Here is a 15436-nt window from a genome sequence, read left to right as displayed (position 1 = left end):
TTTTGTAGCTCAATTACACAGTTCTTCAGCATGAACTTTGCAATGCCAAGATCATGTTTTGATGTCAAGAGGTTGGACACCCTAGGAGTCTTCCCACCCCACCCCCATCAAACTCACTCCACCCAAAATGTTAGGCCTACATCCCTTGCAGGTTAGCCAGCTGATTCTCTTGCAGGCTATTTTTGATGAACTAATTTGAGTTTTACACTCTCCTCACCCTCCCATCTGGGTAGCATATGTTCGTTCAGTCACTGAACATTTATTGAACAATATCATGTGAAAACACCCTTGCTAGGTATCGACAGGATAGAGAGAGAGGCAGATGAAGCAAGGGCCCTGCTGGAAGGGCACTTTCAATCTGGTAAGAACGAGGTGAAGAACAGAGATGAGAGTGGCACAAAACACCAAGTGCTGAGCAGCGAAGGGGCTTGCCGTAGCAAAGCATGGTACAGGAGCCCTCTCCAGAAAGAATCATTCCCTCACATGTTCGGGGCTATCGCAGACCCTGTCGAAAGCGACCAAATAAAAATTGGCCATGGTGTGCAAACAAGGTAGAGGGAGGCACAGAAAGCCACTGAGGTGTGAGGCATGGACTGTAGGGCTGAACTCTCTTCTAACAGGGAGACTTTGTAGAAGGAGAAACAAACCCTACAACAGACACAAAAAGATCTGGCTATTGATCTAGCCACACAGCACCCAGGCACAGCGGGCCATCTCAGTCCAGAAATCTATAGCGAGATCAATTCTTGATTGAGAAGTTTCTAGGCTGCCACAGTATACTAAGCAAGTAACTTCCTCTCTTTTCATGCTTTTTTTTTGGGGGGGGGGGTGGGGGGGTTGTTGCCCTAAATATCCAAAGACTACCCAGATAAGAACCTGACTGGGGTGGGATCCAAAAGGTCTGAAATACCTGCTCCTACCCACTGCCCACCAGCCTGCCGATTGTAAAGTGAGGGAGTCGTGTATGGTGGTGGTGGTTTAAGGCTAATTAAGGGAAACAGATGAAGGACATTAGATACAATGACACCCATGAGATCACTAAGTCAAAGATGGCCTCCTGCACTTGTTAGAATGCCTGCTGGCAAGCCAGGGTTCTCTGGGTATGAACTTTTTCCAGATCCCAATTACTCGACATACACAAAGGCAGGGGAAGTGTGGGCATTCTATGGGATTCATCTGAACAGAAGGTGGGAACGGCATCCATGTATTCCCGGACTTGCAAGCAAAGCGCAACTAAATTTAGCAGCCAGTGATATTGATTTGATTAAAAATGGTTGAAGACTTGTAAATGTCACTGGAACTTAGCAAAATGAATATTATTAAATCCTTCTGGTGACGGGGGAAACTAACACAGGGATTTGCTGCGGTCTCTGTAATTAATTGCTCTGTCATGATTTATATTAACTTACAGTACAACTCCATTAGCTCAGACCTGTCATCTCTGCTCAAGGAACCACCAAGTAATCACTACCACATTAAAGAATAAATTAGTTTTTGGCTTGGAGCCTAGTTGTAGAATGTTTCATTCGTGTCTGCTGTAGACATATGTACCTAATAAAGTTGGGACGAATGAGTTAAAGTACATCTACATCAATGTCAGCAGGTTAGATGGTAGAGACAATACGTTCAGCATTCAGCGTTGTTCATTAGGCCTAATGAATCTCACTGCTTCAGCCGCACCTCCGTGGGTTTAGCAAATGCCTTAGGGTCAGCCGCACCTTGAATGATTCCTTGAAACTAGGTAGGTCTTCGGAGAGTTTACCCTCTTAGCAGTCTGCGGCGGCCTGTGGTTGTCATAATAGCTCTGTGTGGTTTTTGTTAACACTTCATTACCCTAAAGTTGGATAAATTATCCTCCTGCTTCTCCAGCTATGTGCAAACACGGAGAGCGAGTCCTAGCTACTTTCCATAGATTACAGGGGATTTGTAAGGGGCTATCAAAATCATCTTTCACTTTGATAGCTGGCTGATGCTCTAAACAGCCCTTGATAGAAGACTGCTTTACATTTCAAAGAAGGCTCCAGTTGCCTCCGGGGTTTGTCAGACTTGAACCATGTCCTTTTCCTTTCTGGCCAAGGAAAGCTAAATCGGCCCCCGGCCAGAAGGGTGGCCGGCTAAAGCCGTGGGGCATTGCCCTACGCAGTCTTGTGTAAGGGGAGAGCTCGTGGCCCCCACGAGTTCACCAAAGCCGCAAGGCTCCAAGGACAAAGTCATTTCAGCTCAGATCTTTGGGCACTGCCCAGACATTCATAATTTGTCCCGGATCATTTCTGCGATTTGAATCATCAGATGTCAGGCACTCTCCTTCACAGATGCTATGCCCGCAGTGCGAGGAGCCTGCGACACGGGGCTTCTCCTGCTTGGCTGAATGGAGTGACAAATGTCCAAATCGCAGAGCGACCGCAGCCCTAGCCAGCTGGAAAATGCATACATTATTGAGGATAAAAATGGGAAAGGCCTGAGCCAGTGTGCGAAGTACGGGGACCCTATGCCTGCTCTTCTACGCTACGTGATTAAAGCTTATGTTACAGCAGTCGGTCCTGAAGGCTTACTCGGAAGTCCAGGCGTCGCCACCAAATCTGTATCTTTGCACTATGTTCGTACCCCTGACTACATTTAAAATAAGTCATGAAGCAAACATGGAAAAAAAAAGATTCCTGCCATAAAACAAATGTTTGGAGAGAAAATGGTGTTAGGAAACAAATATTTTAAAAAAACAAAACAAGACATTAGAGGAAGAATAGTGACTTGTAGTGTGACACCAAAAACATTGGTTAAGGAGAAAATACAAGGTTTTTGTAAAAGAGACATGATTTCTAAATATTTCTCAGTACTGGTCTTTCACTAATAATAGAATGAAAGGGGAATGCATTAAGCTAGTATTTGTCTGAAATTTTCATTTCTCCCTCTACCCTCACAAAAGCACCCCAAGTACACAGGCAGAGTCTAAAATCATGTCTGAAAAAACTCACAGTCCAGTGAAGCAGTCTCATATTTATTTATGTGGAATTTTAATGTGTTTTTACCTTTGATGGTAAAATATCAGTCAGTAACTTCATGTAAAAACACATCCCAAACTAGCCTTTGACTATGGCCACAGTTAGGATGGTTTGCTCATAGTGAATATAATATTTCATCAGAACAAGAATAAAGTAAACAGGGGAGGTGAGGGGGTGGGGTGAGGTGGAGGTAGGGTGGGGAGGGGTGGAGGTAGGGTGAAGGTGGGGTAGGGGTGGGGCAGGGGTGGGGCAGGCGTGGTAATGCAGTCGATCTGTTGGCCAAAATGAAGAGTTTGGCTGGAGACTTTTCCTGAATTTGCTCCTTCCTGCAGCCACCTCGGGAACAAAAGCAGCGCCCTCCCTCGCAGAAGATGCAGACCTTAGGGAGAGAGCCTGAGAGTCACTAGGCAGAACACAAAGGGAAGCTTTCACCAGGCAGCACTTGTGTTCCTGCCCTTTGGTTAGGTTCCCCCATGGGATTTAGAAATATCAAGTATAGATTCTCAATCTATTAGAGACAGCTTCTCTCTGCACCAGAAAGCTGTGCCTGCAGATCAATCACCCAGCACTTTTAATCCTTCCTTGATGGGAACCCAGAAGCAACTACATCGCCTGAAGACTTACAAAAAATTGGGGTGATTCAGAAAGGATGGAGGAGTCCCTCTTCTGTTTGAATGAGCCAACAATGTAGAAAGATAAATTCATATTTCTGCATATTGGCTAGTGCACACGTGTGAGTGTGAGTGAGTGTGTGTGTGTGTGTGTGTGTGTGTGTGTGTGTGTGTGTGTGTGAGAGAGAGAGAGAGAGAGAGAGAGATGTGCATGGGTAGCTGCTTTCGGCTTTCTCTCCACCTCCTTTGTGCTCTGATGGAAGGTTCGCATGCAGGGCTGAGCGCTGAGTCCTTCAGTAAAGCAAATGTTTCATTTTCAGCAGTGCCCCATGGCCCATTCGGGTGTGTGTTGTCCCTTTTACTCCCAGGTATAGAGGACAGCTGTGTCCTCTGCTTGTGAAGCAGCAGCTCTGGACGAAGCTAACAAAACAGCATTTGCACAATGGACTTGATCTTGACCACAGGGAGACTGGACTTTTCTAATTCATCTCTCTCTGATGCTAACAAATTCCAGGTCCCTGGAAAGATTCAGTGACCCTTTTGAAGTGTGCTTGTTGAACAGGCTCAGGGGGGGCATATGATTTAGTACAGTACGTTCATGTCTCCACAAGCTCCGTGGTCCAGGAGAGACTATCTATGGAGTACAGGCTCCCTCAGTTGGTGACTTGTAAGGGATCCATTAACCATCCACAAGCTATTTATTCAACGTTGCCTTTCCACAGACAATGTGGGATGCTGATAAATGGTTACCATCCCCAGCCAAAACAAAAATGATTTTCAATTATTTTATAGGATGAGGGGAAGAAAACATGTTTTTGTTTCTAATCTCAAATAGTCCTGTGTGTAAGCACTAGGAGATGAGGAATAAATAGGTCGTGGCTCTGGGGAATCACCAGATATTCCTGCGACCTCACATGATGGGCAGGTTTGAGACTCAGAGTCATGCAACACGGACACATATGTTGTGTAGGATTTCAGCAGTAGGGTCAAAACTAGAAAACATGTCATGTGAATATATAGCAAGACAACACTGGCTTGTGCTGCTTCGTCCCCCCAGATTAAGAAAAACCATATGAGACCATAAGTTGCAGAGTGTTAGAAGGTAAAGGTTGTTATTTCAGACTCTTACACATTCATGGGTCACTTACTAACCCAGTCCTTAACCCACCTCTCCCTTTCTGCCTTCTAAGCTCATTAGAGCTGCTTGTCTCTCATGGCAGACCTCACCTGGCCAGCAGAAATGGTGACGTTTTTCCTCCTGAAGATACAGCCTTGGGCTGGAGAGATGGCTCAGAGGTTAAGAGCACAGACTGCTCTGGCTGAGGCCCTGAGTTCCACTGCCAGTGCCCACGTGAGGTGGCTTATGAACACCTGTAACTGAAGCTATGGGACAATGCAATGCCTTCTGTAAGCACCGGGACTCAAGTGCATATGCCCACACATGTAGGGGCATATGTGTTTGTATGTGTGTGTATGTGTGTGTGTGTGTGTGTGTGTGTGTGTGTGTGCAATTAAAAATAACTTGTACTTATCAAATGATCTCTATTGTATTATGACACTTTATAACAATTTTATTCTTTTTCCACGCTCACAGAGATGGTACCTCTCTATCTTCTCTCCATACCCGGGGAGGATCCTGGCATTTCATGAGGAACCCCTGGGCATAAAATAAAAATTAATTGAAATGGACATTTAATGAAGACTACATTTGAATATCGCAACCAACAAAATGTCCCACCTCAGCCTTCCACATCCATCTATGCTCGCATGCCATGGGTTCTCATCCAGCTATGCCTGCATGCCATGGGTTCTCATCCATCTATGCTCACATGCCATGGGTTCTCATCCATCTATGCTCACATGCCATGGGTTCTCATCCATCTATGCTCACATGCCATGGGTTCTCATCCATCTATGCTCGCATGCCATGGGTTCTCATCCAGCTATGCCTGCATGCCATGGGTTCTCATGCCTATGTTTACTTGTATGATAATTATACGCTGGTGAGACAAATCCTCTAAAAATGGAACCTAGTTGACATCACATACAACCAAGGTGGTGTCACGCCAGGGAAAACATTTGAAGCCTTTTAAGGTTCAAAAAGGAAGTCCTATTCATGAGGCATATTTATATTCTGTACAATGGAAAATTAGTGCACTTTTGTCTCAAGTTAATAGTGATTTGATAGCATGAGACTCCAAAAATGTCAAACCTTCAGGAGCTATTTCAAAATACCAATTCATGAAGGCGGGCAATAGATTTACATATACAGTGACAGAGTAAAATTCAGAAGATTCTAAAATGCCTATCATTAACTAATTAATCCTACAGGGAGCTTGGCAAAAATCAAAAAGAAAAAGAGTAGAATTTTAACTTTTAGTAGACACAATAGGTTCTCTCTCTCTTTCTCCTTCCCTCTCTCCTTCCCTCCTTTCTTCCTATGAATAACCTATACAAAAAATTATAATAAATCTGTTGACTATATTCATTTAGATGAGGCATTGGGAGGAAATGTCACAAGTTTAAATTTTGTGGAGGTCAATCACCTTCCTGTGATGGAGAAGGATGTCCCTGGCCCAAGGGATCAACTCAGGATTTCTGGTGAGACGTGAGTGCCAGCAGAAGAATATGGCTGAGCCAAGGACTTGGGGCTGATGCCTGCTTTTTACCTTACACAGACATAGCAATGCTTTGCTGAGCTCATGACTAAGAGAAGCATGCTTCATGGGCGAAATGCATATCTACGCCATCAGTGTCCCCATGTTCAATACAGAGCTAACAGACACGCAGGGCTGAGCTTCGTCCAGCTTGGTGTGAATGATGGAGTCTGTTTAACCTAAAAGGAAAGTAATATGACTAGTCAAGTTACAATCCTCCAAGGCTAAATAGAAGAACCTCCTAGTGCTGTTTTGACAGTCATACTGTGAATGGAAACTGTAAATATAAATTTAAATTGTATTCTTTGAACCTCCCCCCTACCCCCAAACATACTTCATGGTACACTTTGTGTCCATCCTTGACAACCCTGAGTCGGGTGGTTCTTCTTATAAACAGCACCATGGCCCTTGGCTGTCAAATCATTTCATCCATAAGTATGTGGGAGAATTATTTTCCTATACACAACTTGGAGGGCATAAGATATGAATTACAGGCTATCGCTGTGGGAAACTCAGTGTCTGAAACAGCGAGCTTTCACCAAAGCTAAAAAGCAAGGACTGAACAGTCTAATTCTGCCAGGTCATCGAGAAAGGCAAGTTGGTTGGATTTCCTGTCTAGTGTATCCTAATGTACCGCTGCCCTTCTCACCAGCTCATCTTTCCAGGTGGAACTTCATATTATGCATTCAAAGCAAGAATAAAAATAAATTTATTATTTACTAAGCATCCAAGGGATAGAAGGCGCCCATATAAGTGCCGGGCAAACAGAGGCAAAGAAGACAAGACTCTCTGCCGTCACTGGCTCCATCGTTTTGGGGTTGGGGGAATGGAACCCAGGTCATCTGCAAGAGCCATCTCTCTAGCCCTCAGTTGGGCTTCTGAACCCTTTCAAAATCTCCCCGAGAAGAGAACCATCTTCCCCAACTTCTCTTTGAGGTTTAACTCTTCATTTTTCCCACAAAGGGAAATCGGACACACGTGGTAATATGTAAACTAATAGAAATTTGGGGTCATGTGATTTCATCCTTCAAGGGCTGCCATCCTTTGTGGACCTGGCTGGAGCCTCATTTCATGACCCTTGACTCCACCCCAGGCTGAGCCCGCTTTGCATGCATCCCCCAGGAGATGCTAGCAGTGCTGCGGCCAGGGCTGAGAACTTCAGAGCCTACAGTAGAGTCTTAGCTTCTCAGAAAAGAAATTGAGAGCCCACCCTGCCTCTTCCATAGTAACGTTCCCATTCCCCAGGCCCAAGGCCCAGGCTGCAAAGTCTGCAATACGGTTTACATTAGCAGACTGTGGTAATTTCTAGAAGGTAACCCATGCATGTATGCAGTGGGACTCCAGTAGGCAGCTGGCGTCTCTCCAGGAAGTTGAGAGAACTGGGTGGCACACCTAGAGAAATCCAGATAAAACTGTAGCATGTACCTACCAAGAATATAAAAGGGCCACACAGAGCCTTTTTTGTCTCTGAAGATCTGACATCATTTATGTAATATTTGTTACATAAGGGAATCACTCAGGCAAACCTGATGAATGACTAATAATACCCTAATATCTTTTCCTTTCTTTCCTTGTTTCTTTTTCTTCCTTCCTTTCTTTCTTTCTTTCTTCCTTTCTTTCTTTCTTTCTTTCTTTCTTCCTTTCTTTCCTTCTTTCTTTCTTTTTTTATTTAGAAGAAGGGTGTAGGACAGAGTTTCATATGTTGTCCTAAAACTTTCTAGGTAGACCAGGCTGGCCTCCAGCTCCCAGAGATTCTCCTGCCTCTACATCCTGAGCACTGGAATTCAAAGTGTACACCACCACATCTGACCTTTAGTTCCCTTTTGCTGCATCCTAATATAGTTAGGACCTTTCCAGAAATAACAGCTCTGTCCATATTGCTTGTTTGGTTGTTTTTTGGTACTGATGGGGTTTGGTGAATTTGTGGGGGCATTTGTTGGGATTTATTTTCTTGGCTTCATGATACAGGATCTCAATGCTCTATCTCAGGCTGTCCTAAAATCATAGTATGTAACTCAAGCTATTCTCAAACTCCCGGCAATCCTCCCAGCCTTGGCCTCCCCACACAGACCCCACCAGTGAAGGCTACACAGAGCAAAGCAGAGCATGCTTGGGAAGAGATCTGAAGGTGGGAAGAGGTGGTTCCTGTGAAAATGGCCCACGAGAGGCCACGAGGTGTGTGAGCACCATTAGAACTTCTAACAGTCCTCACCCCACTTCCTTGTTCTTAACCTACATCTCCATTTCTACCACTACCCTGTGTCCCTGGTTCATGTCCTCGCTCTGAGGGGGTCACAACCTAGAAATGCCAGTGGGCTCTGGACTCTGATCCATGCCTAAAACAGTATCATCTTACCTCTTAAAGTTAGGATTAAGGAAAGTCCAGCAGACCACACCGTTGCAGCCTTAATAAATGGAGGATTTTCCTAAGAACCCAAAGTACAGCTAAGTTTTCCTGATCCTAACCCAAGTTGGTTACTTTGCCAGTCGGTCGTCTGACAGCATCTTCTTTGATTCTTCCAGACTGCCCTCACTGTCCCGGGGCCTAAGAACTCAGCGCGTCGGATGGTTTGATTAAAGTTGGTTGTTAAAAGTTGAGATCAGAGCTTTCTCTTCTTGCATTCACTCCCTGCTTCGATGGCTTCTTGGCTTTACAGGAGGCTCATTAATAGTCCAGCTTGCGCAGTTTGTCATCTGTTTCATTATGCAAAATATATACTTTTCAATTACTTTTCCTGTGTGAAAAATCTCTTAACTCTAACCAGATATAATGATTTCTTTGCGTTTCCTCTCAACCTCTGAATGGCGGAGCTTCCCTAAAATCTCAACTGGGGGTAGAATATTGGACACCCTGGTGAGAATTAATTTTAATGTAATGATCTTTATGTGCCCATTAAAACAGAAGTGGGATAGCTTGCGAAGCTGACCACCAGGCAAACCTAGTACTGACCTCAAAGGAGAGCCTCTGATCGTTCTGTTTAATCTACTTCACATAGGAGGTAAGGAAACCATCCCTAAGATAAAGCTGTGGCTGGCAACACTAATTTTATCTCAGTTCTGTGAATAAAAGATGAAAAATTTAGAGTGGGGGTCCTCTCATCTTCTGATGGTCTGATCCCAAGTTAAATTTTCCACAGCAGAAGCAATGGGAGGTAGACACACATACACACACACACACACACACACACACACACACACACACACACACACTCAAACTAGCCCTTATACTTCCTAACAAAATGAATATTTGCTGACAACTTTACTTTCATATCTACCTTCATAGCCCCAGCCCTGGGTATGGCCTCATGATGAAATCAAGAGACAGACATGGCCTCCAGGTGTAGAGATGCCTGGCTGTACTCCTACCAATCTAGAATTAGAGGCAAGAGGATCAGAACTTAAAAGTCATTACTGGCTACATAGGAAGGTTAAAGCTAGCCTGGGCTAGAAACCTTGTCTCAAAACAACAAACTGAGAGACTGCTGGAGTCAAGGATGTAATTCAGTGAAAGAGCACTGCCTAGTGTGCATAGGTCCCTAGGTTTGATTGACTACAACAGCAAGGGGTTGTTGGCTTCATCATGACTTTGGGTTTCTTGATCTAGTAAAAATGGTGCAAAGGGGCTTGGGAACATTTAATGTAGTCCTTTTCAAGACAATAGAAAACTCAAATAAGTAAATAATAAGAGAAATACAAATAAGATCTTAGCCGGAGAATGCTCCACATAATTGCTATGGTTTGTGAATGAAATGCCAATTTTCCTAGGTTCGTGTGTTTGAGCCCTTGGTGGCGCTTTGTGGGAGGGAGATTAAAGAATCATTTGGAGATGGCACCTCACTGCTGGAAGTGAATTGCTTGGAGCCAGGTCTTGAACTTTGGTATCCTTGTCCCATGTCCTCTCCTCTCTGCTTCTTGACCCTGCATACAATGTGACCAGTGTCCCAGCTACTATGCCTTCTCCAACAGGATAGACCTAGACTGTGCAGTGGTTTGAATTGCAATGGCTCCTGTACACTCACAAGTCCCTTGGACCATAGGGAGTAGAACTCCTAGGTGCAGCCTTGTGGGAGGAAGTTGTGTTCCTGTTGTTGGGCAGTGCGGGGATCTATGTGGCTTCATCATGAATTTGGGTTTCTTGATCCAGTAGAGATGGTGCAAAGGGGTTTGGGGACGTTTAATATAGTCCTTTTCAAGACAACAGAAAAATCAAACCTTGCACTCCACATTATCTGAATTGAAACTGTGTTGATTAGGTTTTTGTTGACACAACTGTCTTAGGTAGAGTTTTACTGTTGTGAACAGACACCATGACCAAAGCAACTCTTATAAAGGACGACATTTAATTGGAGCTGGCTTACAGGTTCAGAGGTTCAGTCCATCATCATCAAGGTGGGAGGAGCATGAGAGCATCCAGGCAGGCATGGTGCAGGAGGAGCTGAGAGTTTTACATCTTCATCTGAAGGCTGCTAGCAGAAGACTGGCTTCCAGGCAGCTAGAACAAGGGTCTAAACGCCCATGCCCACAGAGACACACCTACTCCAACAAGGTCACAGCTTCTAATAGTGCCACTCCCTGGGCCCAAGCATATACAAACCATCACAACAAGCTAAAGTCCTCTGAGAAGGGGAGACAATGTTTCTATAACATTGGCTTTTAGGCAAGAATGTTAGCTATTTTTTTTATTAATGATTGATGTGAAAAGATCTAGCCCACTGTGGGAGTTGCCATTCCCAAGCAGGTAGTCCTGTTGTATATCCGAGCAAGCTATAAAGAACAAGCCAGCAGGCAATGTTCCTCCATGGACTCTGTTACCTGCGTCCAGGTTCCTGCCCTGACTTCCTTCAGAGATGGACTGTAATCTGAAAGCTGCAAGCTGAAATCAACCCTCTCTGCCCTAGAACCTTTTGGTCATGTTGTCTTATCACAGAAATAGAAACCTTGACCCAGACTGGACTGAGACAAGAACCAAGGAGGGCTCACATGGTGGACAAGAAGCAGGGTGAGGGAGGCCAGCATGGAAGGTTCCAGCAGTGAATGCCCTAAACACTTCAGGCTTGTGAATGCTATCCAGGGATAGCAAGAGAAAATCCCGACAGGACTTGGGGTATCCCAGGCATCGAGTGCTTGAGGCATTATCTCAGAAAACTACAAAACTTGGAATGGAAGAGTAGCGTAGGGCCAAGAACTATGATAACACCTACTTAGTTCAAATCCCACAGCCACTTCTTATTCACTATGATGTTTAATCATGTTGGTTGTCTTGACTACAAGTGGAATCAACCAACTAAAAGGCAAGCCACTGGGCACTCCTGTGAGAGACTCTCTGAATTAGATTATTAGAAGCAGGAGACCCACCCTAAATCCGGGCATCATCCCAGATAAAAGGGAGGTGGGGGTGGAAGCCGGGCCATTTACCTGCCTGTCATTGCTCTTACTGGTGTGGTTGTTACATTTCTCTGCTGCTGTTAGAACCAACATTTCCAGATGTCAAAAGTAAACTAAAAGTACTCTAACACTCCCAGGATCAGAGGTGAGGACGACACAACATCTGTCCCAATACTGGGCATAACAGGGACCAGTGGGACCAGGCACACAGGAACTCTGCCAGCCCAGTGGCTCAGGTTCCTTCCGGTCCCACAACACCCAGAGGAAGCTCCACTCCCAAGCACTCTAACACGACCAGAATCAGAGGTAAAGAGGACACAACATCTGTCCCAATATCGGGCATAACTGGGACCACACAAGAACTCCGCCAGCCCAGTGACTCTGTTTCCTTCCAGTCTGTCTGGGCTGGTGCACTAAACAGACCTTGGGCACAAGCTCTGCAGCCAGTCCCACAACACCCAGAGGAAGCTCCATTCCCAGGTGCTCTAACTAGCCCAGAGTCACAGGATCACAGAATCACAGAGACAGCTTGACTCTGAGGAGTTCTGACACAACCAGGATCACAGGAAGGACAGGCTCCAGTCAGAATTACCAAGGGCAGGTAGCACTAGAGAAAACCAGATGATATGGGGCAAGTATAAGAAAATAAGCAACAAAAACCAAGGTTCCTTGGCATCATCAGAACCCAATATTCCCACCATAACAAATCCTGGACACACCATTACACCGGAAAAGCAAGATTCAGATATAAAATCACTTCTCATGGTGATGATACAGGACTTTAAAAAAGACATAAATAGCACCTCAAAGAAATACAAGAAAACACAGGTAAACAGCTAGAAGTCCTTTAAGAGGAAACACAAAAATCCCTTAAAGAACTACAGGAAAACACAATCAAACAGGTGAAGGAAATGAGCAAAACCATCCAGAATCTAAAAATGGAAATAGAAACAATAAAGAAATCAGAAAGAGAGACAGCCCTGCAGATAGAAAACCTAGGAAAGAAATCATGAGTTGTAGATGCAAATATCACCAACAGAATACAAGAGATAGAAGAGAGAATCTCAGGGGCTGAAGACACAACAGTCAAAGAAAATGCAAAAAGCAAAAAGCTCCTAACCCAAAACATCCAGGAAATCCAGGATGCAATGAGAAGACCAAGCCTAAGGATAATAGGTATAGAAGAGAGTGAAGACTCCCAAGGTAATGGTCCAGTAAATATCTTCAACAAAATTATAGAAGAAAACTTCCTTCACCTAAAGAAAGAGATGCCCATGAACATACAAGAAGCCTACAGACCTCCAAATAGACTGGACCAGAAAAGAAATTCCTCCCATCACATAATAATAAAAACACCAAATGCACTAAACAAAGAAAGAATCTTAAAAGCAGTAAGGAGAAAAGGTCAAGTAACATATAAAGGCAGGCCTATCAGAATTACACCAGACTTCTCATCAGAGACTATGAAAGCTAGAAGATCCTGGGCAGATGTCATACAGACACTACAAGAACACAAATGCCAGCCCAGACTACTATACCCAGCAAAACTCTAAATTACCTTAGACGGAGAAAACAAGATAATCCATGACAAAACGAAATTTACGCAATATCTTTCCACAAATCCAGCCCTATGAAGGATAATAGATGAAAAACATCAACATAAGGAGCAAAACTACACCCTAGAAGAAGCAAGAAAGTAATCTTTCAACAAATCCACACAAAACTAATTCCACCTCTTACAACAAAAACAACAGGAAGTGATAATTACTTTTTCTTAATATCTTAATATGAAAATTAATATTACCAATATACCCTAATGGATTGAAATCCAAAACCATGAGGAATTAGAAATTTGTTGACTGTCATCCAATGGTCTCTCTAATTTCGTAATTGGAGAAATAGGTCCAATATTATATAATCCATATACACTTTCAGCTTGTTTGTTCCTGACAGTGTCTTGCTGCGTATAAGAGTCTTGAGATCTTGCTTCTCCTATCTCAGCCTCTCTATTAGTAGTATTGCTTATTTCATGTTTTTACAGTATACTATGGTTTTCAGAACAGCTTACATATTTTAAAAGTATTAATATTCAGAAAAGTAATGTAGACAACTAAATTGGGAGGGGGCTTGTAAGAGAACAACAAAGAATAAGACTGAATGCTTTGCTTGATGTTTGTAACTCTTCTATCAAGTTAACACTGTAAGAGCCAAGATCTTAAGCTCTACTAAATACAAAACAAACAAACAAACAAAACCACTTTATATATTTATGTTCACTTAAGAAAATATTAGTAGTGATGTATTATTTTGAAATATACAGTTAATACATTTGTAGTTATTTAAAGTTTATATTGAGAAAAACGTTTGTATTTTCAGGATTGCAGTAGACAAGCATCTACATAATACTGTTAAATTGATTGTTGTTTTATATCAAACAACTTTTATAATACTCACTTTTATTGTTATAATATTTTATAAATTTTAAAGAATATGACATAAAAAGATATTGTAGGTATTGAAGGGGGCCTCTGGGAGGAGTTGGGGTACAAAAGGAAAACAAGAATGTGATTTAATTCTATTTACTTAAAATATGTTTTTAAGTGTTAACAAATTCAGATAAATTGAAATCATGTAACTTTTCTCATTATATTGCAATAAAACTTAAAAAAAATAAAAGTAAACTGAAAGCCGGCAAGTACTTAAGAATCTCCCTTCCATGCTAGGTAGGACCACTGAGACATCCAGCCCCATGGACTGAAAATCCACCAGACCCTGGGACTCTCTGCTGGAAGATAACCATTGCTGGGCTACATAGGCCATATTGTGTAGCCACTCTGGTGAATTCCTTTTTATCGACCCTTTTCCTCTAAAGAACCCTGACTGATATACTCTCTGAACAACCGCAAGAAAATAACTCATTTCTCTGATGTGAGTCTCTCCTTGAAAAACTACAAACAGTTTTCAGGGTCACTCCTCTCAGCAGATAACTTGCGTGTACTTTTCTGTCTCCCCTGAGCATGAAATGTAGCAGGCAGACTCAGACCTAGTGTTCTGCTTGTGCATGTGATATTATAATTAAGATGGAAAGCAAAATCATTCAGAGTAAATGTGTTATTAAACCAGCTTCATTGTAAATCATGTGCCCCCTCCTCATCGAACACTCGCTTGAGGGATAAGAGACACCCAGGCTTCTCCCCAAGACCCTTTAGCGAAGCCTCCATGAGGGTGTGATGGAGACATGGGAGAGAGGGAGTGTGTGATGGAGACATGGGAGAGAGGGAGTGTGTGGTGGAGACATGGGAGAGAGGGAGTGTGTGGTGGAGACATGGGAGAGAGGGAGTCTGTGATGGAGACATGGGAGAGAGGGAGTCTGTAGTGGAGACATGGGAGAGAGGCAGTGTGTGATGGAGACATGGGAGAGAGGGAGTGTGTGATGGAGACATGGGAGAGAGGGAGTGTGTGGTGGAGACATGGGAGAGAGGGAGTGTGTGATGGAGACATGGGAGAGAGGGAGTGTGTGATGGAGACATGGGAGAGAGGGAGTCTGGTGGAGACATGGGAGAGAGGGAGTCTGTGGTGGAGAGATGGGAGAGAGCGAGTCAGTGGTGGAAGGATGGGAGAATAAATGAAGCCCAGAGGTTCATGGAAACAAGTACAACTGGAGATTCAGCATCGGTGAGGAGCAGGCAGATATGGGGAGCCAACCCATGGCCTGTGTGGCCAAGATGATGTCAGAGCCCCAGCTGTGGCCAAGATGGTGTCAGAGTCCCAGCTGTGGTCAAGA

At 43.7% G+C, this 15436-nt stretch overlaps 1 long non-coding RNA gene across 1 annotated transcript; it reads right to left on the bottom strand.

Moving 5' to 3' along the window:
- Nucleotides 1-3226: 3226 nt before the first annotated feature.
- LOC116099774 lies at nt 3227-6440 on the bottom strand. The gene is made up of 4 exons (XR_004122375.1): nt 6157-6440; nt 5214-5267; nt 4838-4993; nt 3227-3378 (listed from the first exon to the last, which is right to left on the bottom strand). It is a non-coding gene; the product is annotated as an uncharacterized LOC116099774 (long non-coding RNA).
- Nucleotides 6441-15436: the final 8996 nt, after the last annotated feature.

The sequence above is a fragment of the Mastomys coucha genome, unplaced genomic scaffold (genome assembly GCF_008632895.1).
Source record: "Mastomys coucha isolate ucsf_1 unplaced genomic scaffold, UCSF_Mcou_1 pScaffold20, whole genome shotgun sequence".
NCBI classification, from domain to species: domain Eukaryota; kingdom Metazoa; phylum Chordata; class Mammalia; order Rodentia; family Muridae; genus Mastomys; species Mastomys coucha.
The sequence above is the reverse complement of the archived record's forward strand: the minus strand, read 5'-3'. Positions and strand labels throughout refer to the sequence as shown.